Source organism: Gorilla gorilla, chromosome 11, assembly GCF_029281585.2.
Source record: "Gorilla gorilla gorilla isolate KB3781 chromosome 11, NHGRI_mGorGor1-v2.1_pri, whole genome shotgun sequence".
NCBI classification, from domain to species: Eukaryota; Metazoa; Chordata; class Mammalia; order Primates; family Hominidae; genus Gorilla; species Gorilla gorilla.
In genome coordinates, this window is record NC_073235.2 from 54,691,035 (window position 1) to 54,718,072 (window position 27,038).

The window sequence follows — 27,038 nt, forward strand, 5'->3', positions numbered from 1 at the left end:
TATTGCAGCACTTTCACAATAGCAAAGACTTGGAACCAATCCAAATGCCCATCAATCATAGACTGGATAAAGAAAATGTGGCACACATACACCATGAAATACTATGCAGCCATGAAAATGGATGAGTTCATGTCCTTTGCAGGGACATGGATGAAGCTGGAGACCATCATTTTCAGCAAACTAACACAGGAACAGAAAACCAAACACTGCATGTTCTCACTCATAAGTGGGAGTTGAACAATGAGAACACATGGACACAGGGAGGGGAATATCACACACTGGGGCATGTTGTGAGGTGGGGGTCTAGGGAAGGGATAGCATTAGGAGAAATACCTAATGTAGATGACAGGTTGATGGGTACAGCAAACCACCATGGGATGTGTATACCTATATCAGACCTGCACGTTCTGCGCATGTATCCCAGAACTTAAAGTATAATTTTAAAAAAGTGAAAAAAAATATGTATCTGGTATATTATGGGAAAGTAATTAAACCAACCTGAGAGGTGTATTAATCATGTCTTTCATTTTCTATATTTTGTGAGGCTTTGACATATTGGGGTTTTGTGGATTCAGGGAGGGACTGCCCCTCTCAGAGATAGCAAATTCCTAGAGATAGCAAACAACTTGGCTTTGAGAATGCCTTTGATATACAAACCAACCACACCCCCAGCTCCTCCTTCCATCAGACTCCTGCAGTGTCCTCCTGACCTCAGCCACCCTAGGGCCAGGTACTGGACAACTAGAGACCACCCCTATAGTCCAGAGCCCACCAAAATTATTCAAGCTATCCAATCCTAAGCCTGCCCAGCTCCTTATCCTGCCTTGCGCATTCCTTCACATGAAAACCACAATAAAGGCTTTTGCCCATGCCTCCTCCTTGCATCTTCTGCTGCCTAATTGACCCTGGTGGCTTCCCCATGTGGCTCTGCATGGAATGGAGTGCCCCCTTCTCTTGAGAGCAGTGAATAACAACTTATCTTTTTCAGTGACAATTGTCTCCTGCCTGACCTGTTGACCTCACCATACCTGAATAAAAACAAAATCCCAGGTACATTTTAGAACGAGAAGTACAGAGAGTTCGTATAGAGCAGTGGTTCTTGAAATGCAGTCTGAGGAACCCTGGGATGCCTGAGACCCGTCAGGGAGTGTGTAAGATCAAAATCATGCACAAGTATCCTCACAGAATGCAAAATAGCCAAACGGATTTTAATATAACAGAGCATGGAAAGACCATTGATACGGTTACAGATTCCTCATTGCAGCTAACCTTTGAGAAACTACCATTTTTTGAATATTAGTGTTGTATCGTGGAAAAATATCTATAGCTAACCATAAAGATTTAAACTACTTCTCTCCCTCTTCCAACTACTTATCTGTGAGAGGCCAGATTTTCTTCATATACTTGAACCAAAACAACATATTTGTAATATATTGAATGCAGAAGCAGATATGAGAATGCAGCTGTATTTTATTAAGCCAAATATTAAAGAGATTTGCAAATGTGAAAGTGATGCTCTTTTCATGAAATTGGTTGAATTTAGAAAACATCTTTATTTTTTAATAAAACCTATGGTGTTCATGATAATATGTAATATGTTTATTTTTGAATGAATCAATCTTTTCAATGTTTCTCAGTTTTAATTTCAAATATGGTAAATATCAACAGATATGATCAATGTAAAAGAAAGCCCTTTGGGGGCCTCAATAATTCTTACAAACAAAGAGAAGTTCTGAGAGCAAAATTATGAGAGCAGTTGATACAAAGGAATAACAACAGTCACAACTGGAAAGACTAGGAAGAGCCAAGCTGTGAAACCACTTGAATTGCAAGCTAACATAGGGATTTTTGTTTTAAATCATGGAAATAATGACTTTGAGCAGAGAGATAATATGATGAAAAAACTTTTTAGGACAAAAACTCTAGTATATATGTATATATGTGTGGAATCATTTGAAAAAGTATGTGTATGAGTCTGTTTACTATGTTTTGATGGAGGGAGACGTGGTGAGAAACTGGAGAAGCCAGGCAGGAAACTGATGGAACTCTGTAGACACAAGGTAATTGAGGTCTTAATGAAGGGTATAGTGAGGGAATGAAAATACTAGCTAGTATTTGCTAAAATTTGTGAAGTGCTTACTATGTGTCAGGCACTTGGTGTGGATTATCTCATCATCTTCTCAACAATCTAATAATTAACTTTTACAAAGTGCATTTTAAAGATGAAGATACTAAAGCACAAAGATGCTAATGGAAGATAGCAAGTAAGGGATGAAACTAAGATTTGAACCCGCACAGCCTGACTGCAGAGCCTGGACAAAAGAGTGTCCAGCATAGAGGATGAATCATTTCAGACACCGCTGATTTTTAAATGAATCAATCTTTTCAGTGTTTCTCAGTTTTAATTTCAATTATGGTAAATATCAACAGATGAAATCAACATAAAAGAAAGCTCTTTGGGGGCCTCAATAATTCTTAGAAACGAAGATAATTCCTGAGACTAAAATTATGAAAACAGCTGATAAAAAGGAATAAGAACAGTTAAAACTGGAAAGGCAATGAAGAACCTTTTCATTGAACTTTATGTGACAGTTCATTTCTTTATGTGACAGATGCCTTCAGTGTCCTCCCTGATCCCCTTACTGGGCAGTGCACCCAACCCCAGCCACTGTGAGTACTGGCTGCTCCCGACTCACAGCTGCACTCTTTGAGGGAGTGAGGGGCGTTACCCTTGGCTGACAGGATATGATTAGAAAGCCTGGAAGGCAGGGCTGGTGGTGGCCCATGGCCAATGAGTCACTGTGCGAGTGTATACTAGCCCAGCTCTCTTGCCTCCAGGCAGGAAAACCTCTGTGTGAAGTGCTCCACTTGCTCCATGCTCTGGCGCTCTCTGTACCTACGCAGGCTGAAGCTGAGCCTAGACGTCTCCTGAAACCACACCTTTGACTCGCTTCTTCCCCTTCCCTCACTCCCTTACAGTGTCTCAGGAAAGCACTCTCTCAGTAAATCACTTGCACATGAATTCCTGTCTAAGCTCCGCTTCTAGGAACCCAACTAAGACACTGAAAATTCTGTTTTAAAATATCTTTCAGAATTCCTTTTTTTGGTCTCAGCTTTTATAGCTATCTCTGAGATGGATCTATAATGTGGTCACTCATTAACATTTTTGGAATCTGGATCTCTTGAGAAACTCATTAGATATGAGGTGGGGGTTTTAAATTCATTCCAAGTCATAACTGCAGTTAGAACCTTGAGTACTTTATTTTTTTTCTTAATCAAGCCATTCTGGGCACTCTACTCTTCCCTTAGCAGAACAGAATCACTTTGAGTACAGAAACCTCCATATTAGTCATCTTTTTATTTCCTCAGCACCTAGCATAATGTTCTGAACTTTGGAGGCATATAGTAAATATATTAAATAAAAAGAAAAAAATCTTCAGAACTTACTAAGTCATTTTACCATGATTTTTTAAAAAGACATTTTTTAGACTAGTTCTAGGTTCATGGCAAAATTGAACAGAAGGTCAGAGATTTCCCATATACCTCCTGCCATCACACACACAAACTCCCAACTATCAAAATATCCCACCAGAGTGATACATTTTTTACAATTGATGAACTTACATGAACACATCATTATCATCCAAAGTCCATAGTTGACATTACGGTGCACTCTTGGTGTTGCACACTCTGTGGGTTTGGACAAATGTATAATGGCATGGATCCACCATGTAGTGTACTCTGTGTAGTATCATATAAAATGTTTTCATGGCTGTAAAAATCTTCTGTATTCCACCTATTCATCCCTTCCTCCACCAACCCCTGACAACCACTGGTCTTTTTTTTGAGACGGAATCTCACTCTGTCGCCCAGGCTGGAGTGCAGTGGCGTGATCTCGGCTCACTGCAAGCTCCGCCTCCCAGGTTCATGCCATTCTCCTGTCTCAGCCTCCCAAGTAGCTGGAACTACAGGTGCCTGCCACCATGCCCAGCTATTTTTTTTTGTATTTTTAGTAGAGATGGAGTTTCACCATGTTAGCCAGGATGGTTCGATCTCCTGACCTCATGATCTGCCCGCCTCAGCCTCCCAAAGTGCTGGGATTACAGGCGTGAACCACCGCACCCAGCCAACAACCACTGATCTTTTGCTGCCTCTACAGTTTAGCCTTTTCCAGAATATCATGCAGTATGTACAGCCTTCTGAGATTGGCTGTGTCTTTTTCATGGCTTGACATTTCTTTCTTGTATGATCTCGATACTGAAGAAATCTTTCTGAGAATCTAATATAATTATATTATGTTTTCCTTCATGTGAGTGAGACTCACCTGGAAGAACGTGACAAAACTCAAGTAGAAAGGTCCCATCCCTTCTACCCCTCCTATTTGGGGTCTTGATATTGCAGGGCTGAAGTAAGGTTAGGAATGTGCATTTTTAGCAACACCACAGGAGATTTTAATGCATTAAAATAATTGGGCCACATTTTGAGAAACAGTTGTTAGATATGAGTTCTAAATTTCTTTTCAAAGAGTTAATATGTCAGTATGTTCAATTCTTTGCCTTCTACTTTTAAACTTAACTTCCTCATAAAGCAACCTTTTTCGATCACCTGCTCCACCCTAACTCATTCTGATCACCTGCTCCACCCTAATTCATTCCGATCACCTGCTCCACCCTAACTCATTCTGATTACCTGCTACCTGCTCTGCCTTGACTCCCGCCAAAGCACTCACCCTGTCATTCTCTTTAAATTAGCCAATCGGAATTAGTTTACCCTGTGCAGTCTAACCCTAGCCAATAGGGGAACGACACAGAAGCAGGGGACACGTGCGTCAGGGATAAGAACCCCTTCCCCTCCCTTGTCCAAGTGTGTGTTCACCATTGCTCTGTCTGTAAGGGCGCACCCTTCTATAGAAGTACCTTGCCTTGCTGAGAATTAAAAAGAAAATTTTATATTCGAGTGCTATTTCTTTTGTGGCACCAAAACTTTATATATAACACATTGTTATAAAATATACTTAAACATGACATGAGATACCTATTTCAAACAACACAACAAGAAGATTTGAGATCTAAAGGGCATAGCCTTCTCTCACCATCTCCTACCTATAACTATTATTACCAGAATTACAGGCCAACATAAGGATCTTAGAACATTTTCAAACTTGCCAAATTTTATTGAGATTACTTTGTTAGTAAACTTGGGAACAATGAAAAACATAATGTTTATGACAAGTCAGCATTTAAATATATGTCCAACATCCTATACGATCTGTCATTAGTCGTCTTCTAACATGCTATTAGGACTCCTATGGACCTTGGTTATCCCACCATACATTAACCACAGTGATTTGTGCAGCCTTCAGGCAATTCGCCTTCCATCCTTTTTTTTTTTTTTTTTTAAATACAGCAATGAACACTTTTGAAGTGTCTCTGAGGTAAATGACCTCTGCCATCTAGAAAGCACTATTAAAGTGATGTCTGCTCTGGGAAATTGTTGCCACAACATTGTAAATCCATTAGTGATTGGTGACCGTGAAAAAGCAAGAGGTTCTGAACAGTCTCAAAGGGGCTAGTTCTTCATGCTGACAATCAGTGATTTACAGGGGACTATGCTGTAAGGGACATCCCAAAGGCTTATGACAGAATCATCCCCAGCTTATTCACAACCCTTCTTGCCTTTAGGAACAACCCTAAAACGACTGCAAGTAGGTTAGTCCGGCTACGACATAGCTATAATAACGGGAGAAAGCTCTTTCACTGTCTCACCAATAAACGTGTAATGGTGTGCCGGGGCATACTTTATTTATGTCAACTGTCAGTAAATTGTAAGCATCTGTTCAGCTAACAGTGCTTCTTAAATACGACTTTGAAACTGAAGATATGGAAAAGTTCCTCTTTTAGCATAGTGGCATAAGCTCCTAACAGACTGAAACTCCCTCAGATAAAAACATAAAAACCAACTAACTACCTGGGAGTTCTGAAGAGTGAACAAAAGGCAGCACATTTTGGAGGGAAATTAAAACTTGGAAGATGTGACCAGCATGGGGTGAATTTCCTGTTTTCTTGTGGTGTGGCTTCAAGCCTAGACTGCAGACAAAGCAGCTAAGACTGAGAGAAAGTCAACCATTTTCTGGCATGAGCAATCAGGGGACAGAACCTGGGGTATCAAGGACTTCCAGAGAGTGAGACAGAAATCTCAGAAAGGCAGGGCGCGGTGGCTCACACCTGTAATCCCAGCACTTTGGAAGGCCGAGGCAGGCAGATCACCTGAGGTCAGGAGTTCAAAACCAGCCTGGCCAACATCTCTACTAAAAGTACAAAATTTAGCCGGGCATGGTGGTGGACACCTGTAATCCCAGCTACTTGGGAGGCTGAGGCAGGAGAATCGCTTGAGCCCAGGAGGTGGAGGGTGCAGTGAGATGAGATCTTGCCATTGCATTGCACTCCAGCCTGGGCGATAGAGCAAGGCTCCGTCTCAAAAAAAAAAAAGAAAGAAAGAAAGAAAGAAAAAAGAAAAAAGGAAAGAAAAACGCAAGAGGACAGTATGAAAAGGGAAATTTATAAGGCAATATCATTCATGAATTGAAATGCAAAAACCCTAAACAAACTATTTGCAAATTGAATCCAGCTAAAAAAGAGGATGTATCGTTTTTTAGCTCTTGGGAACTTGGTTAAAAAAGAAAAAAAGAGAGACAGAGGATGTCTCCTTACAAAATTGGGTTTAACGAAATATAATATTTAATTTATATTTTTAACAACTTAATGGAGATATATGATTATCTTCATAAATGCAGAAAATGTATTTGCTAATAACATTTATTTATGATAAAACTCTTAGAAAACTAGGAAGAGAACTTTCTAAATTTGACAAGGGTTATATATAAAATAAGACATCAAATGTTATTTGTGAAACAATGGAAGTACACTTTCTAGATCAGGAAAATGACAAGGTTAGCCACAGTAATTATTGCTATTCAACAATGTACTGGCCATCCTAGGCAAAGCAGAAAGGCAGAAAGAAAAGGAATCGAGATTAAAAGGAAGGAACAGAAAGCCCACTATTTTGCAGGTGATGTGATTGTCCACATAAAAAACCCAAAATAATCTATGGATTACTGATTGGAATTACCTTTAAAAATTAAGCAAGGTTGCTAGCCACATCAATATTTATACATTGTTTCCATGAGCAAAGTGTTAGTTGAAAAAAAAAGTATACATTGCATTTTTGTAAACCATCAACAAATGCTTCAAAAATAAAAAAAAATAAAATAATATTTATAACAGCATTAAAGATATTAAATACTTAGGAATAAATATAAGAAGAGTGTTATAAAATCTTTTTGTTTTTTTTAAAGACAGGGTCTCACCCTGTCACCCAGCCTGAATGCAGTGGTGAGAACACAGCACACTGCAGCCTGAAATGATCTTCCCACTTTGTCCTCCCATGTAGCTGGGACTACAGGCACACACCACCATGCCTAGCTAATTTTAAAAAATGTTTTTTAGAGAAAGGACCCCACCATGTTGGCCAGGCTGGTCTTGAACTCCTAGGCTTAAAGAGATCCTCCTACCTCAGCCTCCCAAAGTGCTACAGAGCAAGACCCCATCTCTTAAAAATAAATAAATACACAAGTAAAAATGAAATAAAATAATACAATTTAATTTGAAGACATATTTTTAAAAGACCTTGAAGCCATGAGCCTGGTTAAAAAAACAAAAACAAAAAACAAACAACAACAACAAAACAAACAAAAAAACAACTAAAGTAATGGAGAGATGCCATGTTCATGGTTGAAAGACTCAATATTGTAAAGATGCCATTTCTCCCCAAATTGCTCTATAGGTTTTATATAATTCCAATCAATATCCCAGAGTATTTACTTTGTTAAATTTGAACAAACTAATCCTAAACTTTATGTGGAAGAGCAAAGGCCAGTAATAACCAACACCCTCTTAAAGAAAATAAATAAGAAGGAGCATACTTAACCTATCAGTTATAAAATTATTTTATAAAGTTGTAGCAATTAAAATGGTGTGGTGTTGGCTGGGCGTGGTGGTTCGTGCCTGTAATCCCAATATTTTGGGAGTCTGAGGTGGGCAGATGACCTGAGATCAGGAGTTCTAGACCAGCCTGGCCAACATGATGAAACCCTGTCTTTAGTTAAAATACAAAAATTAGCCAGGGGTGCTGATGGGCACCGGTAATCCCAGCTACTCAGGAGGCTGAGACAGGAGAATCACTTGAACTTGGGAGGCGGAGGTTGCAGTGAGCCGAGATCATGCCACTGCACTCCAGCTTGGGCAACGAAGTGAGACTCGGTCTCAAAGAAAAAAAAATTATGTGGTGTTTGTACAGTGACAGGAAAGAAAGACTAAGGGGCAGAACTGAGAGCCTAGAAATAGACCCTTGCAAATACGGATATTTGATACATGAATGAGATTATCTTGCAAATGAACAAGGAAAGAGTGGTCTTGCCACAAATAGATAAACATATGGGAAAAAAAAGAAATTGCACCCCTTCACACCATACACACAAGAAAGACAGATTAGAGACCTAATGGAATAACAATACAATTGAGTTTTCAGAAGGCAAAATTGGTTATCTTTATAACATCATAATGGGGAAAGATTTCTTAAAACAGAGAAGTGTAAAAAATAAGGGGAAAATGGTGAATCAACTACATTTAAGTTTAGAGCTTTTATTCCTCAAAGGACACCATGAAGACAGTGAAAAGACAAACCATAAACTGGGAGAAGATAGCAGCACGTATAACCAATAAAGGATTAGTCCAAAATGTATAGAGAATTTTTGTGACTTTAAAAATTTATTTATTTTTAATTTTTATTTTTGAGACAGAGTTTTGTTCTGTCTCCCAGGCTGTAGTGCAGTGGCACAATCTTGGCTCAGTGCAGCCTCTGCCTCCCGCTTCAAGTGATTCTCCTGCCTCAGCCTCCCAAGTAGCTGGAATTACAGGCTATTTTTTGTATTTTTAGTAGAGAGGGGGTTTCACCATGTTGGTCAGGCTGGTCTCAAACTCCTGACCTCAGTGACCTGCCCACCTTGGCGTTCCAAAGTGCTGGGATTACAGGCATGAGGCACTGTGCCTGGCTGAATTCCTGTGATTTTAATAAGAAAAATACAAACACTCCAATAGAAAGACGGTCAAAAGAAATGACCAGAAATTTCACCAAACTGAAACAGAAATGGCCCATAAACCTATGAAAAGTGTTTAATCTTTTGGATATCATCATGGACATTTAAAATATAAGCATTATGAAACCATTTCACAAACCAGATCAAAAAACAAAATCACTAACCAAATATATTTCCTCCCCAGATTCATTCCTTGTGATGCAACTGCTTTGATTTTCATTAAAAATTCAACATTGTCTTCGATTCCCTTATATATAGGTGGGAAGAAATTCACTTCATAGAATGATTCTTGCTGCCTTCCCTGTTTATAGCTGTTCTTGATTGCTAAATGGAAAAAGTGTGGCCAATGCACCATGATGACTTTTCTTTCTACTTTTTTTTTTTTTTTTTCTCCACACAGAGTCTGGCTCTGTTGCCCAGGCTGAAGTGCAGTGGCACCATCTCGACTCACTGAAGCCTCCATCTCCCGGCTTCAAGTGACTCTCCTGCCTCAGCCTCCTGGGTAGCTGGGATTACAGGCATGTGCCACCACGCCCGGTTAATTTTTGTATTTTTAGTAGAGACGGGGTTTTACCATGTTGGCCGATCTAGTCTCGAACTCCTGACCTCAGGTGATCCGCCTGCCTTGGTTTCCCAAAGTGCTGGAATTACAGGGCATGAGCGAGGGTGCCCGGCCTGTTTTCTTTCTACTTTTCAGCCATATCTTTGCACCACACTTATTTCTATGTTGATGGCATTTTCTTATTTAAGCACTTACAGCTATATTAACAATGAGCACCTAATAAAGTTAGGTTTATTGTTTAGTTGTAATTTTTTCTAATATACTGGGAGACTAACCACATTGGAAATCAAATTTCAACTAGAGTTTTGGGAGACTAACCAGACCATGTGAATCCCAGCACTTTAGGAAGCCAAAGAGGGCAGATAACTTGGGGTCAGGTGTTTGAGACCAGCCTGGCCAACATGGTGAAACCCATTTCTACTAAGAATACAAAAAAACTAGCTGGGCGTGGTGGCAGATGCCTGTAATCCCAGCTACCGGGGAGGCTGAGGCAGGAGAATCGCTTGAACCTGGGAGGCGGAGGTTGCAGTGAGCCAAGATCGCGCCACTGTACTCCAGCCTGGGTGACAGAGGGAGACTCCATCTCAAAATAAATAAATAAATAAATAAATAAGTAAATAAATAAATAAAACGAAGTTTCACAGAGGGACAACTTCAGGTCACTGGCATCTTAATTTGAATTCGTTTATTAAGCAATTCTCTTCCCAAACAGAAAGTATGGCAGCGTGGAGTCTGAAATGGAATCGAGGTAAAGGAGGTGTGGGTAGTAAAATGAGGGAAAGAGAATCAAGAAGCAAGTGTGGGAAGCACAGCAGAGCACAAGCTTCACCATTTGCTTAGCCCTACTGTCGAGTCCTATGGTCAGGTGGTGCATTGTATTGTCTCTCATAATAATCCCTATGAAAATATTACAGATGAAATAAGTTAAAAGACATTTAAGTGTTAATTTTATTTGGGAAAACAGAGGTAGGTTTCCAGGATATGACTTCTTCTTGGGGGAGGATGCTGGAATCTCCAGGCATTATTGTTTTGCAAACTTTTGGATAATATTTTATGTTTAGTCATGTAGCACACCAGTTTTCTCAATGAGAACAAATCCTAGTCTTCGTTAGCCAAATTCTCTTCTACAGAGAAGCCTCTTCCTGATGTTACATCATAATTGTAGTGGCATGTGCACATGATGATACATTAGGACTTTGAAACAGAACCTTAGGTCAGGTTGCTCAGAAGAGATTATTCCTGATAGAGCAAGGTATCCTGATTATAGACTCTTAAGTCCCTGTACACCCTGGTCTTTTTTTCTGGCTCTCAAAGCAAGTTGCTTTCTTGCATATATACCAGTTTTCTGCAAATGGTAAGTGGGTTGGTTTTCATTTTGCAATTTTATTTTAAAATATCAAACCTACAGCACATAACTGGATATTAAGAATCAGACCAGGATCATATATCATCAAAAGTAATCCTAGGGTTCCATATTTATTTCATAATATACACCGACGAATCAAAGTTAAACCATCTGTCATTTTCAAAAAAGAGTTCACATCCATTTTTATATTGCATTCAAAACAAAAAATTCAAAGCTTACAATTTGACCTATCCACAGCAAGTCATAATATTGAAAACATAAGTTTCATTATTTCATGCTAGCTTCATAGCTAGCTTGGAACAAAGTCCGAATGCATTAACAGGGGAATATCTCTCAATGTCCATACCTACCACAAGCTGATTCTGACCCTAGTTATCAGAGACACATAATATGTTTCCAAACTTCTGGGACTATCTTATTTTCTGGATTCAGGTTCTCATGATACATTCAGCTAAACTAAATTGTAAGTAAGTAGCAAAATCACCAACTCATTTTCTATCACTAAGTATTAAGGCAATAAAGTAAGTTAGAGCTTTTCTTTTTTAACTGAAATTACATGTATTCCCCTTTCCTTAAGTGTAATCCCAAGTAAGTTCAGACTCCTTCACTTTCTCCCCAGATTTTGCTTTATTTAGACTTTCAAGATTACATTTGCACTCAAGATTACATAGTGCACTTTCTGCACTAATGTTATTGATCTGACAGTGATATATTTGTACGAAAAGGGCTCACTTTTTAACATTTAAATGTTTTTGGTAAATCTTTATTAAGATATAATCACATACAATCTACCTACTTAAAGTATAAAATTAAATGGTTTTTAAACCTACAGCATACAGCTGGATATATCACAGATATATGCAACTATCACCACAATCAATTTTTGAACATTTTTATCACCCTAAGAAGACCCTGTACCCTTTAGCTTTTACCCCTCAATCTTCCCACTCCTTGCTCCCACAATAGATAACCACTAATCTACTTTCTATCTCTATAGATTTGCCTATTCTGGATATTTCATATAAATGGAATCTTATAATATGTGGTCTTTTGTGACTGGCTTCTTTCACTTGACATAATGTTTTCTTTCTCTCTCTTTTTTTGAAAGACAAGATCTCGCTCTGTTGCCCAGGCTGGAGTGCAGTGGTACAATTATACTTACTGCAGCCTCAACCTCCCAGGTGCAAGTGATGCTCCTGCCTCAGCCTCCTGAGTAGCTGGGACTACAGGCTCATGCCACCATGCCTGGCTAATTTTTAATTTTTTTTGGAAGAGGGGCGTTGCTATGTTGCCCAGGCTGGTCTCAAACTCTAGGCCTCAAACAATCATCCCCGTTGGGCTTCCCAGAGTGCTGGAATTACAGGCCTGAGCCACTGTGCCCAGCCAGCATAATATTTTCAAGGTTCATCTCTGTTGTCATATGTATCAGTATTCTTTTTTATGGCCAAATAATATTTCATTGTGTGGATACATCATGTTTTGCTTATTCATTCATTAATTGTTGGACATTTGGGTTGTTTCTACCTTTTGGCCATTATGAAAATCGCTGCTATAAACATTCAGGTACAAGTTTTTGTGTGGACATATGTTTTTATTTTCATTCATTGTATACCTAGGAGTGGAACTGCTCCATGGTAGCTTTTGAGCCAGGCTGTTTTTCAAAGTAACAGAACAATCACATTCTCACCAGCAGTGTATGAGGGTTCTGATTTCCCTACATCCTCACCAAAACTTGTATTTATCTGTCGTTTTGATTGTAACCGTTCTAATGAGTATGAAGTGGTATGTCATTGTGGTTTTGCCAACTAATGATGTCAAGCATTTTTTCAAATGTTTATTAGTCGTTTGTATATCCTCTTTGGAGAATTGTCTTAAGATCCTTTGTCCATTTTTAAATTGGATTACTTATCTTTTTATTATTTAATTGTAGGAGTACTTTATATATTCTAGATACAAGCCCTTGTCCAATGTATGAATTGTTAGTATTTTCTCCCGTTCCGTGAGTTGTCTTTGCACTTTTTCTTGAGACAGGGTCTTACTGTCACCCAGGCTGGAGTTCAGTGGCATAATCACAGCTGACTGCAGCCTTGACCTCCTGGGCTCAAGTGATCCTCCCACCTTAGCCTCCCAAGCAGCTGGGACTACAGGCACACACCACCAAGCCCAACTAATTTTTTTTTTTTTTTTTTTTTAGAGCTGGGATCTCACTATGCTGCCTGGGCTGGTCTTGAACTCCTGGGCTCAAACGATCCTCCTGCCATGGTCTCCAAAAGTGCTAGGATTACAGGTATGAATCATTGCCCTTGGCTCACTTTCTTGACAGTATCCTTTGACACACCAATGTATTTAATTTTGACGAAGCTCAATTTATCTATTTTTGTTATTTTTCTTGCTCATGCCTTTAGTGTCGTATCTAAGAAAATGTTGCAGAATCCAAGGTCATGAAGATTTACTCCTATCTTCTCCTCTAAGATTAGGAGATTTTAGCTCTTAGGCCAGGCCTGGTGGCTTATGCCTATAATCCCAGCACTTTGGGAGGCCGAGGTGGGCGGATCACCTGAGGTCAGGAGTTCAAGACCAGCCTGACCAACATGGTGAAATGCCATCTCTACTAAAAATACAAAATTAGCTGGGTGTGGTAGCACATGCCTGTAATCCCAGCTACTCGGGAGGCTGAGGCAGGAGAATTGCTTGAACCCAGGAGGCGGAGGTTGTGGTGAGCGGAGATCGTGCCATTGCACTCCAGCCTGGGCAACAAGAGCAAAACTCCGTCTCAAAAACAGAGAAGATTTTAGCTCTTACATTTTATAATTTTAACATTAATGTTTAGGCGTTTTATCCATTTTTAGTTAAGTTTTGTATAGTATGAGGTAGGAGTCGAAAATAATTCTTTTGCCTGTGGCTATACAGTTGTCCCATTGTTGTTTGTTGAAAAGACTATTTTTCTCCATTAAATTGTTTTGGGATCCTTGCAGGCAGGTAATAACTGTAAATGTGAGGGTTTAGAGTAAATTCTCAGTTCTATTCCATTGATCTCTATGTCTGTCCTTATGCCAGCATCACACTTTTTTTTGGGGGGTCTTACTCTGTCACCCAGGCTGGAGTGCAGTGGTGTAATCTCAGCTCACTGCAACCTCCCATCTCCTGGGTTCAAGCAATTCTCCCACCTCAGCCTGCTGAGTAGCTAGGACTACAGGTGCATACCACCATGACCACCTAATTTTTGTATTTTTTGGTAGAGGGCAGTTTCACCATGTTGGCCAGGCTGGTCACAAACTCCTGACCTCAAGTGATCCACCCCCCTCAGACTCCCAAAGTGTTAGGGTTACAGGAGTGAGCTACCATGCCTGGCCGCACGTTGTCTTGATTACTGTTGCTTTGTAGTAAGTTTTGAAATTGGGAAGTCCCCCAACTTTGTTCTTCTTAAAAGATTGTTCCAGCTATTCTGGGTCCCTTGAGTTTCCATATAAATTTTAGGGTCAGTTTGTTAATTTCCACAAAGATGCCAGCTGGATGCTGAGAGTAATTGCATTAAATCTGTAGATCGTTTTGGAGATTATTTCCATTTTTCTTAGTCCTGTTTAGTGTTGCTATCACTGAATGCTGGGTAACTTGAAAAGAGGTTTATTTGGCTTATGATTCTGGTGGATGAAAAGTTCAAGATTTGGCAACTGCATCTGGTGAGGGCCTCATGCTGCTTCAACTCATGGCAGGAAACAGAAGGGGCATAGGTATGTGCAAAGAGATCATGTGGCAAGAGACGAAGCAAAAGATAAATGGAGGAAGCCAGACTCTTTTTAACAACCTGCTTTCCTAGGAACCATTCCATTCCTGGGAGAGTGAGAATTCACTCATTCTTATGAGAGGGCATTAATCTATTCATGAGGGATCTTCCCCTGTGACCCAAACACCTCCACTAGGTCCTGCCTGCCAACACTGCACACTGGAAATCAAATTTAAACTTGAGTTTTGTCAGGATTGCCACATCCAAACCATAGCACCATCTTAACAATATTAAATCTCCTGATCCGTGAATATGGGTTGTCTTTCCACTCACTTAAATCTTCTTTAATTAATTTCAACAGTTTTGTAGGTTTCAGAATTTATGTTTTTCACTTCTTTCATTAAATTCATTCCTAAGTATGTTATTATTTTCAATGCTATTATGATGGGATTGTTTTCTTAATTTCATTTTCAGATTGCTTACTGCAAGTTAGAAGAAATACAATTGATTTTTGTATATCGATCTTACATCCTGCAAACTTGCTGAACTCATTTATTAGGTCCAATAGTTTTTTAGTGAAAATTTTAGGACTTTCTATATACAATATCTTGTTATCTGAGAATAGATTTAGTTTTACTTCTTTTCCAATCTGCCCTGGCTAGAATCTCTAGTACAATGTTGAATAAAAGTGGCAAGAGTGGATATCCTTGCCTTGTTGCTAATCTTATGGTAAAATCATCTAGTCTTTTACCATTAAATACAATGCTAGCTGTGGATATTTCTTTTGGTGTTTTTTTATTTTTATTTTTTTTATTTTTTATTTTTTATTGATCATTCTTAGGTGTTTCTTGCAGAGGGGGATTTGGCAGGGTCACAGGACAATAGTGGAGGGAAGGTCAGCAGATAAACAAGTGAACAAAGTTCTCTGGTTTTCCTAGGCAGAGGACCTTGCGGCCTTCCGCAGTGTTTGTGTCCCTGGGTACTTGAGATTAGGGAGTGGTGATGACTCTTAACGAGCATGCTGCCTTTAAGCATCTGGTTAACAAAGCACATCTTGCACCGCCCTTAATCCGTTCAACCCTGAGTGGATACAGCACATGTTTCAGAGAGCACAGGGTTGGGGGTAAGGTCACAGATCAACAGGATCCCAAGGCAGAAGAATTTTTCTTAGTACAGAACAAAATGAAGTCTCCCATGTCTACCTCTTTCTACACAGACACGGCAACCATCCGATTTCCCAATCTTTTCCCCACCTTTCTCCCCTTTCTATTCCACAAAACTGCCATTGTCTTCATGGCCCGTTCTCAATGAGCTGTTGGGTACACCTCCCAGACGGGGTGGTGGCCGGGCAGAGGGGCTCCTCCCTTCCCAGTAGGGGCGGCCGGGCAGAGGCGCCCCTCACCTCCCGGACGGGGTGGCTGGCCGGGCGGGGGGCTGACCCCCCCCACCTCCCTCCTGGACGGGTTGGCTGGCCGGGCGGGGGGCTGACCCCCCCACCTCCCTCCCGGACAGGGCGGCTGGCCCGGCGGGAGGGCTGACCCCCCCACCTCCCACCCAGACGGGGCGGCTGGCCGGGTGGGGGGCTGACCCCCCACCTCCCTCCCGGACGGGGCGGCTGGCCGGGCAGAGGGGCTCCTCACTTCCCAGTAGGGGTGGCCGGGCAGAGGCGCCCCTCACCTCCCGAACGGGGGCGGCTGGCCAGGCGGGGGGCTGACTCCCCCACCGCCCTCCCGGACGGGGCGGCTGGCCGGGCGGAGGGCTGACCCCCCCACCTCCCACCCAGACGGGGCGGCTGGCCGGGCGGGGGGCTGACCCCCCACCTCCCTCCCGGACGGGGCAGCTGGCCGGGCAGAGGGGCTCCTCACTTCCCAGTAGGGGCGGCCGGGCAGAGGCGCCCCTCACCTCCCGGACGGGGTGGCTGGCCGGGCGGGGGGCTGACCCCCCCCACCTCCCTCCCGGACAGGGCGGCTGGCCAGGCGGGGGGCTGACCCCCCACCTCCCTCCCGGACGGGGCGGCTGGCCGGGCAGAGGGGCTCCTCACTTCCCAGTAGGGGCGGCCGGGCAGAGGCGCCCCTCACCTCCTGGACGGGGCGGCTGGCCAGGCGGGGGGCTAACCCCCCCACCTTCCTCCCAGATGGGGCAGCTGGCCGGGTGGGGGGCTGACACCCCCACCTCCCTCCCGGACGGGGCGGCTGGCCGGGTGGGGGGCTGACCCCCCCACCTCCCTCCTGGACGGGGCGGCTGGCCGGGCAGAGGGGCTCCTCACTTCCCAGTAGGGGCAGCCGGGCAGAGGCGCCCCTCACCTCCCGGACGGGGGCGGCTGGCCAGGCGGGGGGGTAACCCCCCCACCTCCCTCCCGGATGGGGCGGCTGGCCGGGCAGGGGGCTGACCCCCCCACCTCCCTCCCGGACGGGGCGGCTGGCCGGGTGGGGGGCTGACCCCCCCACCTCCCTCCCGGACGGGGCGGCTGGCCGGGCAGAGTGGCTCCTCACTTCCCAGTAGGGGCGGCCGGGCAGAGGCGCCCCTCACCTCCCGAACGGGGGCGGCTGGCCAGGCGGGGGGGTAACCCCCCCACCTCCCTCCCGGACGGGGCGGCTGGCCGGGCAGGGGGCTGACCCCCCCACCTCCCTCCCGGACGGGGCGGCTGGCCGGGCGGGGGGCTGACACCCCCACCTCCCTCCCGGACGGGGCGGCTGGCCGGGTGGGGGGCTGACCCCCCCACCTCCCTCCCGGACGGGGCGGCTGGCCGGGCAGAGTGGCTCCTCACTTCCCATTAGGGGCAGCCAGGCAGAGGCGCCCCTCACCTCCCGAACGGGGGCGGCTGGCCAGGCGGGGGGCTAACCCCCCCACCTCCCTCCCGGACGGGGCGGCTGGCCGGGCAGGGGGCTGACCCCCCCACCTCCCTCCCGGACGGGGCGGCTGGCCGGGCGGGGGGCTGACCCCCCCACCTCCCTCCCGGACGGAGCGGCTGGCCGGGCAGAGGGGATCCTCACTTCCCAGTAGGGGTGGCCGGGCAGAGGCGCCCCTCACCTCCCGGACGGGGTGGCTGGCCGGGCGGGGGGCTGACCCCCCCCACCTCCCTCCTGGACGGGTTGGCTGGCCGGGCGGGGGGCTGACCCCCCCGCCTCCCTCCCGGACAGGGCGGCTGGCCCGGCGGGAGGGCTGACCCCCCCACCTCCCACCCAGACGGGGCGGCTGGCCGGGTGGGGGGCTGACCCCCCACCTCCCTCCCGGACGGGGCGGCTGGCCGGGCAGAGGGGCTCCTCACTTCCCAGTAGGGGTGGCCGGGCAGAGGCGCCCCTCACCTCCCGAACGGGGGCGGCTGGCCAGGCGGGGGGCTGACTCCCCCACCTCCCTCCCGGACGGGGCAGCTGGCCGGGCGGAGGGCTGACCCCCCCACCTCCCACCCAGACGGGGCGGCTGGCCGGGCGGGGGGCTGACCCCCCACCTCCCTCCCGGACGGGGCAGCTGGCCGGGCAGAGGGGCTCCTCACTTCCCAGTAGGGGCGGCCGGGCAGAGGCGCCCCTCACCTCCCGGATGGGGTGGCTGGCCGGGTGGGGGGCTGACCCCCCCCACCTCCCTCCCGGACAGGGCGGCTGGCCAGGCGGGGGGCTGACCCCCCACCTCCCTCCCGGACGGGGCGGCTGGCCGGGCAGAGGGGCTCCTCACTTCCCAGTAGGGGCGGCCGGGCAGAGGCGCCCCTCACCTCCTGGACGGGGCGGCTGGCCAGGCGGGGGGCTAACCCCCCCACCTCCCTCCCAGATGGGGCAGCTGGCCGGGTGGGGGGCTGACACCCCCACCTCCCTCCCGGACGGGGCGGCTGGCCGGGTGGGGGGTGACCCCCCCACCTCCCTCCCGGACGGGGCGGCTGGCCGGGCAGAGGGGCTCCTCACTTCCCAGTAGGGGCAGCCGGGCAGAGGCGCCCCTCACCTCCCGGACGGGGGCGGCTGGCCAGGCGGGGGGGTAACCCCCCCACCTCCCTCCCGGATGGGGCGGCTGGCCGGGCAGGGGGCTGACCCCCCCACCTCCCTCCCGGACGGGGCGGCTGGCCGGGTGGGGGGCTGACCCCCCCACCTCCCTCCCGGACGGGGCGGCTGGCCGGGCAGAGTGGCTCCTCACTTCCCAGTAGGGGCGGCCGGGCAGAGGCGCCCCTCACCTCCCGAACGGGGGCGGCTGGCCAGGCGGGGGGTAACCCCCCCACCTCCCTCCCGGACGGGGCGGCTGGCCGGGCAGGGGGCTGACCCCCCCACCTCCCTCCCGGACGGGGCGGCTGGCCGGGCGGGGGGCTGACACCCCCACCTCCCTCCCGGACGGGGCGGCTGGCCGGGTGGGGGGCTGACCCCCCCACCTCCCTCCCGGACGGGGCGGCTGGCCGGGCAGAGTGGCTCCTCACTTCCCATTAGGGGCGGCCAGGCAGAGGCGCCCCTCACCTCCCGAACGGGGGCGGCTGGCCAGGCGGGGGGCTAACCCCCCCACCTCCCTCCCGGACGGGGCGGCTGGCCGGGCAGGGGGCTGACCCCCCCACCTCCCTCCCGGACGGGGCGGCTGGCCGGGCGGGGGGCTGACCCCCCCACCTCCCTCCCGGACGGGGTGGCTGCCGGGCGGAGACGCTCCTCACTTCCCAGACGGGGTGGCTGCTGGGCGGAGGGGCTCCTCACTTCTCAGATGGGGCGGCTGTGGGGCGGAGGGGCTGCTCACTTCTCAGACGGGGCGGTTGCCAGGCAGAGGGTCTCCTCACTTCTCAGACGGGGCGGCCGGGCAGAGATGCTCCTCACATCTCAGACGATGGGCGGCCGGGCAGAGACGTTCCTCACTTCCTAGATGGGATGGCGGCCGGGAAGAGGCACTCCTCACTTCCTAGATGGGATGGCGGCCGGGCAGAGACGCTCCTCACTTTCCAGACTGGGCAGCCAGGCAGAGGGGCTCCTCACATCCCAGACAATGGGCGGCCAGGTGGAGACGCTCCACGCTTCCCAGACGGGGGGTCCGCCGGGCAGAGGCTGCAATCTCGGCTCTTTGGGAGGCCAAGGCAGGCGGCTGGGAGGTGGTTGTAGCGAGCCGAGATCACGCCACTGCACTCCAGCATGGGCGCCATTGAGCACCGAGTTAATGAGACTCCGTCTGCAATCCCGGCACCTCGGGAGGCTGAGGCTGGCAGATCACTCGTGGTTAGGAGCTGGAGACCAGCCCGGCCGACACAGCGAAACCCCGTCTCCACCAAAAAAATACGAAAACCAGTCAGGCGTGGCGGCGCGCGCCTGCAATCGCAGGCGCTCGGCAGGCTGAGGCAGGAGAATCAGGCAGGGAGGTTGCAGTGAGCCGAGATGGCAGCAGCACCGTCCAGCTTCGGCTCGGCATCAGAGGGAGACCGTGGAAAGAGAGGGAGAGGGAGACCGTGGGGAGAGGGAGAGGGAGAGGGAGAGGGAGAGGGAGAGGGAGAGGGAGAGGGAGAGGGAGAGGGAGAGGGAGAGGGAGAGGGAGAGGGAGAGGGAGAGGGAGAGGGAGAGGGAGAGGGAGAGGGAGAGCTTTTTTTTTTTTTTTTTTTTTGAGGCGGAGTCTTGCTCTGTGGCCCAGGTTGGAGTGCAGTGGCACCATCTTGGCTCACTGCAACCTCTGCCTCCCAGTTTCAAGCTATTCTTATGCCTCAGCCTCCCAAGTAGCTGGGATTACAGGGTGGGGGCCACCACATCTGGCTAATTTTTTTGTATTTTTCGTAGAGACGGGGTTTCACTGTGTTTTCCAGGATGGTCTTGAACTCCTGACCTCATGTGATCCACCTGCCTCCACCTCCTAAAGTGCTGGGATTACAGGCATGAGCCATTGTCCCCAGCCAGCTGTGGATTTTTCACTGATGCCCTTTGTGAGGTTAAGGAAGTTCCCTTCGGCTTGGTGCAGTGGCTCACGCCTGTAATCCTAGCACTTTGGGAGGCCAAGGTAAAAAAATTGCTTGAGCCCAGGAGTTTGAGACCAACCTGGGCAACAAAGTGAGACCTTGTCTCTACAAATAATACAAAAGTTATCCGGGCATGGTGGCATGTGCCTATGGTCCCAGTTACTCAGGGGGCTGAGGCAGGAGGATTGCTTGAGCCCAAGCAGTCAAGGCTGCAGGGAGTTATGATTGTGCCACTGCACTCCAGCTTGGGTGACACAGTGAGACCCCATCTCAAAAAAAAAAAAAAAAGGTTTTCTTCTATTCCCAGTTTATTAGGTTGTTTTTTTAAAATCATGAAATGGTGTTGAATTTGATGAATATTATTTCTGTATATATTGAGATGACAATGTTTTCCTCTTTATTCTATTTATATGGTATATTACATTGACTAATTTTCATATGTTGAACCAACCTTGTATTCCTGGGATAAATTCCACTTGGTCGTGGTATATAATCCTTTTTATATGCTGCTGAATACAGTTTTCTAGTTTTTACTGAAGATTTTTTTCTCTTTATTTATAAGGGATATTGGAAAGTATATTATAATTTTATATGTATAGGCCCAATGACATATTTTATACATACACTTTATGTATACACATACAATTAAATATGTATTTATGCATTTTACGTATGTTTATGGGCACAACTATATAATTGCTTTTAAATCTGTTAGGTGAAGAATTTAGAAGAAAAGAACGTGTTTAATGTTTTGTGGTTTTCTCTGAATTTCCTACTGAGAATTCAGAAAAATATTCAGATATATTTTCTTTTAGATTATTATGATTTAATTATTTCCACCTTTTTTATTTTAAAGAGACAGGGTCTCACTCTGTCACCCAGGCTGGAGAGCAGTAGCACAATCCTAGCTCATGGCAGCCTCAAATTCCTGGGCGCAATTGATTCTCCCTTCAGCCTCCCAAAGTGCTAGGATTACAGGTTTGAGCCACCATGCCTGGCCAATTATTTCCACCATTAACTCTGATCCCCAGAATTCATTTTAATGTTTTGTCAAAAGTAATGAATTTTTTTTTTCAAATTGCTAAGCAACTATCCCAGATAATTCTTCCTTTTCCCTCTTTCATCATGTAATAAAGTATATGTAAAAAGGTGTGTGTCTCCATCATATTGTTGGTGGTACATATCTGATGTTTTCTTCCTTATTTCGTTTAAGGAACTGCTCCTTAATTTTCCACCAAATTCTGGTGTAGCTGCCAATCATTTTGCCACCACCAGGACTGGATGTAGGGATGCACATATGATAGTTTGGTCCAAGTGATAGGTATAGGACACAAGCAAGGCTAAGAACACTTGTCTGTGATTAAATGTATACTTTTTCAGAAAACAAGGAGTTCTCTCTAAGATTGTTAACTTGAACAGTGTCATCCTTATTTCCTGTAAAATAGTAGCTGTATAGGAGGTTTGATCAGACTGAGGTTCTATATTTTTTAGGTAGGCTTCTTCTGTTAGTTCATGATGGATGTAAATGGTGATATATTAGTTTTATCATTCCTTTGTCATATATTAGCTTGAATATTTCTTTAAAGAGAAACTTCCTTCCACCGATTGTGGTATAATTACAATGTGCAAATCAAGAATCAATTTAGGCTATAATTTTATGAGGCAAACACCTAGGGAGAGTCTATCCATTGCTAGAGGCCAATTTTAGCCTAAAGGATGCCTGTCAAACATATAGAGACACTGCAGAATACCCAATTTCACAGTGATCATGAGAACTGACATTCCACTTCCAATTTATTCATTCTAGAGCAGAATCAAAGTCCCTGATTGGCCCTCAGTTGGCTTACATTCCTGAATAATTGGGAGTTTCCAGAAAAAAGTATTAGATTGAGGATAAGGTGATGGTTAGCAATCTCCAAAACTTCTGTATTTATCTTTAGCTGACTACATCTAAAATGCCTAACTCCCAGATCAACTTCTACAACCAGTAATTAGGAACCAAGTAATTTGGACCAGCTCTTCTGAGGACAACCTGAAAGGCTGGACAAATGCCCAAACCAAACCAAACTTTAAAAATTTTGCTTGAAGACATCAAAGATCAAATAAAATAAGACTTTTAGGGCAATATTTGAGAGAAGTGGAAAATCCAGAAAGGTAAGCTTGTCTCTTTTTTTTTTTTTTTTTTTTTTTTGAGATGGAATCTCGCTGTGTCTCCCAGGATGGAGTGCAGTGGTGCGATCTCGGCTCACTGCAAGCCCGCCTCCGAGCTTCACGCCATTCTCCTGCCTCAGCCTCCCAAGTAGCTGGGACTACAGGTACCCGCCACCATGCCCGGCTAATGTTTTGGATTTTTAGTAGGGACGTGTTAGCCAGGATGGTCTCGATCTCCTGACCTCGTGATCCGCCCACATCGGCCTCCCAAAGTGCTGGGATTACAGGCTTGAGCCACCGCACCCGGCCAGCTTGTCTCTTTTTACAGTGACTTTTCCCCCAGGGACATTTGCTAATTAGAGAAGAGAAGCCAATAGTCTGATCAGTGCTTTCAATAGCCTCATGGAGTTAGGATAGTAAAAGTTGAAGTCTAAGACCTGCAAGTAGCAGAGTAGCTATGGTAAACCTATGAACCCCAAAGGGCTGAGCCATGGAAACACTGGTGAACAGGAAATAGATTAGTTCTCACAGGAACTAGTTTTACATAGTCCCAATCTGCAGAATGTGATTGTTTATTCATAGTTGCTAGCATCTCACAGCTTGCCTGAAGATAAATAAATACACTATGCAGTAAGGTGATTTGTTTTTTGTTTTTGTTTTTTTTTTGAGATGGAGTCGTGTTCTGTTGTCCGGGCTGGAGTGCAGTGACGCAATCTTGGCTTACTGCAACCTCCAGCTCCTGGGTTCAAGCGATTCTCCTGCCTCAGCTTCCCCAGTAGCTGGGATTACTCGCATGCCACCATGCCCAGCTAATTTTTGTATTTTTAGTAGAGATGGGGTTTCGCCATGTTGGCCAGGCTGGTCTCCAGCTCCTGACCTCAAGTGATCCGCCTGCCTCACCTCCCAAAGTGCTGGGATTACAGGCCTGAGCCACCGTGCCCAGCCACAGTATGGTGGTATTATCCTAGCCATCAAATTATTTTTATAAACATTTTCAGATACAATGTCCAGTATACAATAACCAGGTACCCAAGGAGACATGACAATACAATTGAGAACCAGCAGAAACAATAAACAACAGAAACAGACTCTCAAGGTTTATTAGAGTTATCAGAAATAGACTTTTTTTATTTTTTATTTTTTGAGACAGAGTCTTGCTTGGTTCACTGCAACGTCCACCTCCCAGGCTCAAGTGATTCTTGTGCCTCAGCTTCCCGAATAACTGGGATTACAGGTGTGCACCACCATGCCTGGCTAATTTTCATATTTTTAGTACAGATGGGGTTTTGCCATGTTGGCCAGGCTGATCTCGAACTCCTGGCCTCAAGTGATCCGCCTGCCTTGGCCTCCCAAAGTGCTGGGATTACAGTCATGAGCCACAATGCCCTGCCAGAAGTGGATTTTAGAATAAGTATGTTTACCATGCTCAAGAAGGTAAAAAGACACGATTGGTAGCTTTGGGAGCTATAGAAAATAAAAGACTTGAAAATCTTACCAAATATAATCCTATAAATGAAAAGTGAATAATTAAAATTAAAACTTAGATTCGACATATTACGTAAAAGAAACTATTGAGAATGAAGCACAAAAAGACAAAAAGGATGGAAAATATAGGGCAAATGGTTAAGAGTGATAAAGGATAACATAGGTATAGATGAAGTCCCAGAAGAAGAGGAGAGAGACTGAGGGTTAGTATCTGAATAGATAATAGCTGAGAATTGTCCCAAAACTGATGAAAAATAAGTTAAAAATTCAAGAATCTCTAAAAGCTCTAAACAGGATAAACCAAAAAAAATCTACCCTTAGGCCCATCACAGTAAAATTTGTAGACATATAAGTAGAAAATATTAAAAATCAAGTGGGATGAGGAGAAGCAGCCAGAGGGGAAAAATAGATTACCTTCAAAGGAGCAATAATTACATTAAGAGCCGACAGCTAACCTCCCAACAGAAACAGTAGAAGCCCGAAGACAATGGTAATGAAGGCAGTTAAAAAAATAATAATGACCAAGTAGAAATCTGTACGCAGTCAAAGTATCCTTCAAGAGTGAAGGGGAAATAAAGACATTTTCAGACAAATAAAAACTGGGAGAATTAGTAAATTGCACATCTACATTAAAGGGAATACCACAGAGGTTTTTTTGTTGTTGTTGTTTTAAGAGAGGGTCTCACTGTGTCTTCCAGGCTAGAGTGCAGTTGTGTGATCATAGCTCACTGCAGCTTCCAGCTCCTGGGTTCAAGTGATCCTCCTGCCTCAGCTTCCTTTGCAGCTGGGACTACAGGCACTCACCACCGAGCCTGACTGATTTTTAAGTTTTTTGTAGAGACAGAATCTTACTATGTTGCCCAGGCTGGTCTCAGACCCCTGGCCCCAAGTGATTCTCCTGCCTTGCCTCCCAAACTGCTGGAATTACCAAAGGCATGAGCCACTGTGCCTGTCCCAGGATATTCTGTAGGTAGAAAAAGAATGATCCCAATTGGAGTGAAAGCAGTAAAATTAAAACATTTGGATAAATCTAAATGAGTATTTCCTGCACAAACAGTAATAATAATGACATTCAGTCTTTAAAATATGGAAAAATACAGAACAATAGTATATTAGGAGAAAGATAAATATTGTTAAAGTGTTCAAAGTTTCTAACACTTTCTGGAAAAAGGGTAAATATATTAATAAACATCAGATTTTGTTAAATCACAAATGCCTGTTATAATAATTATGGTAACCACTAAAAACATAATAAAATAGCAAATACTTTTTTTAGTTAATCATGGGTCAAGAATAGGGAGATTAGGTTTATCTAATAACTAGAAATATGATTAAGCAAGAGAAATTTTAATGAAAAATACATATTTCAGAAGACACGAACTCATTTTAGGTAATCAAAATCTTGAATAACTGGCACTTATTTAGCATTCTACTTTTCATTTATTGCTATTTCACCTTTTCATTATAATTTCTGAGAAGTCAACTGTTTCCCAAAAGATTTGTTTAAAAATATCTAACTTCATGCATTTTATTCGCAACCAAAAATAAAATGGAATTAAACATGTGCAAAGTAACTGAATGCCAAGTAACCAGTTATGCAGCCAGCTCATTTACACTGAATTAGTAATTTGTTCAAACAGTCTGCAATTTATGTTAATTAAAGAAAGATTATCTTATGTTATACATTTACATAATGACATAAATGTCTCATTCTTCTTCGTAAATGTTATTATTAAGTTTTCATTTTTTCCACTATTAGCCTCTTAGAGTAATCCATCTAACGTCATTTTCATTATACATTTGCTGGCATTGTAGTTGGGAGAATATTCAACTTAAAAATTGAGTAAGTACTAAAAACACATAGGATTCCCTTGGCTTCAACAATATGTGTGATATTCTGCATAAAATTACAGTCATCCTTCGGTATTCATGGGGAATGGGTTCCAGGACCTCCCACAGATACCAAAATCTGCTGATGCTCAAGTCTCTTATGTAAAATGGTGTAGTATTTGGAATAACATATGCACATCCTCTCATATACTTTAAATCATCTCTAGGTCACTTATAATACCTAATTCAATGTAAACACCATGTAAATGGTTGCTATACTATGTTGTTTAGGAAATAATGACAAGAAATAAAGTCTGTACATGGTCAGCAGAGATGCAATTAAAATAAAAATTTCCATCCACAGTTGGTTGAATTCACACATTCAGAACCTAGAGATATGGAGGGCAGACTGTATATATTAAAGATTAGACATCCACTGTGACATATTTAGTTTTAAAATATAAATAGGCTGTTATGCTTTCTAAAGTTTTATATCTTTTTAATGTAATTCTGTTTTTATAAAATCTTCTTAATAAAAAAAATTTTTTTTTTTACAGGGCATCACTTTGTCACCCAGGCTGGAATGCAATGGCACAATCTTGGCTCACTGCAACCTCTGCCTCCTGGGCTTAAGTTATCCTCCCACCTCAGCCTTCTGAGTAGCTGGGAGTACAAGGGGGTGCCACTGTCACTGGCTAATTTTTTGTATTTTTAGTACAGATGGAGTTTCACCATGCTGCCCAGGTTGGAATTGTAATCTTAATAGTAAAATATTTGTGAAGTATGTTGCATTCTTTTTTCCCTATATTGCAGAGAGTAAACATTGACTTGTGTATTAATCAGTGTTTTCCAAAGAAACAGAACCAACAGGAT

The 27,038-nt window shown here is 44.9% G+C and overlaps 1 long non-coding RNA gene across 1 annotated transcript in view; it reads left to right on the forward strand.

Moving 5' to 3' along the window:
* The window catches only part of LOC129532239 (uncharacterized), a 55,254-nt gene that overhangs the window by 22,454 nt on the left and 5,762 nt on the right, over positions 1-27,038 (forward strand). The window contains exon 3 of the long non-coding RNA XR_008677894.2: positions 13,277-13,369. This is a non-coding gene — a long non-coding RNA (uncharacterized lncRNA). The remainder of the gene's footprint in view (positions 1-13,276; positions 13,370-27,038) is intronic.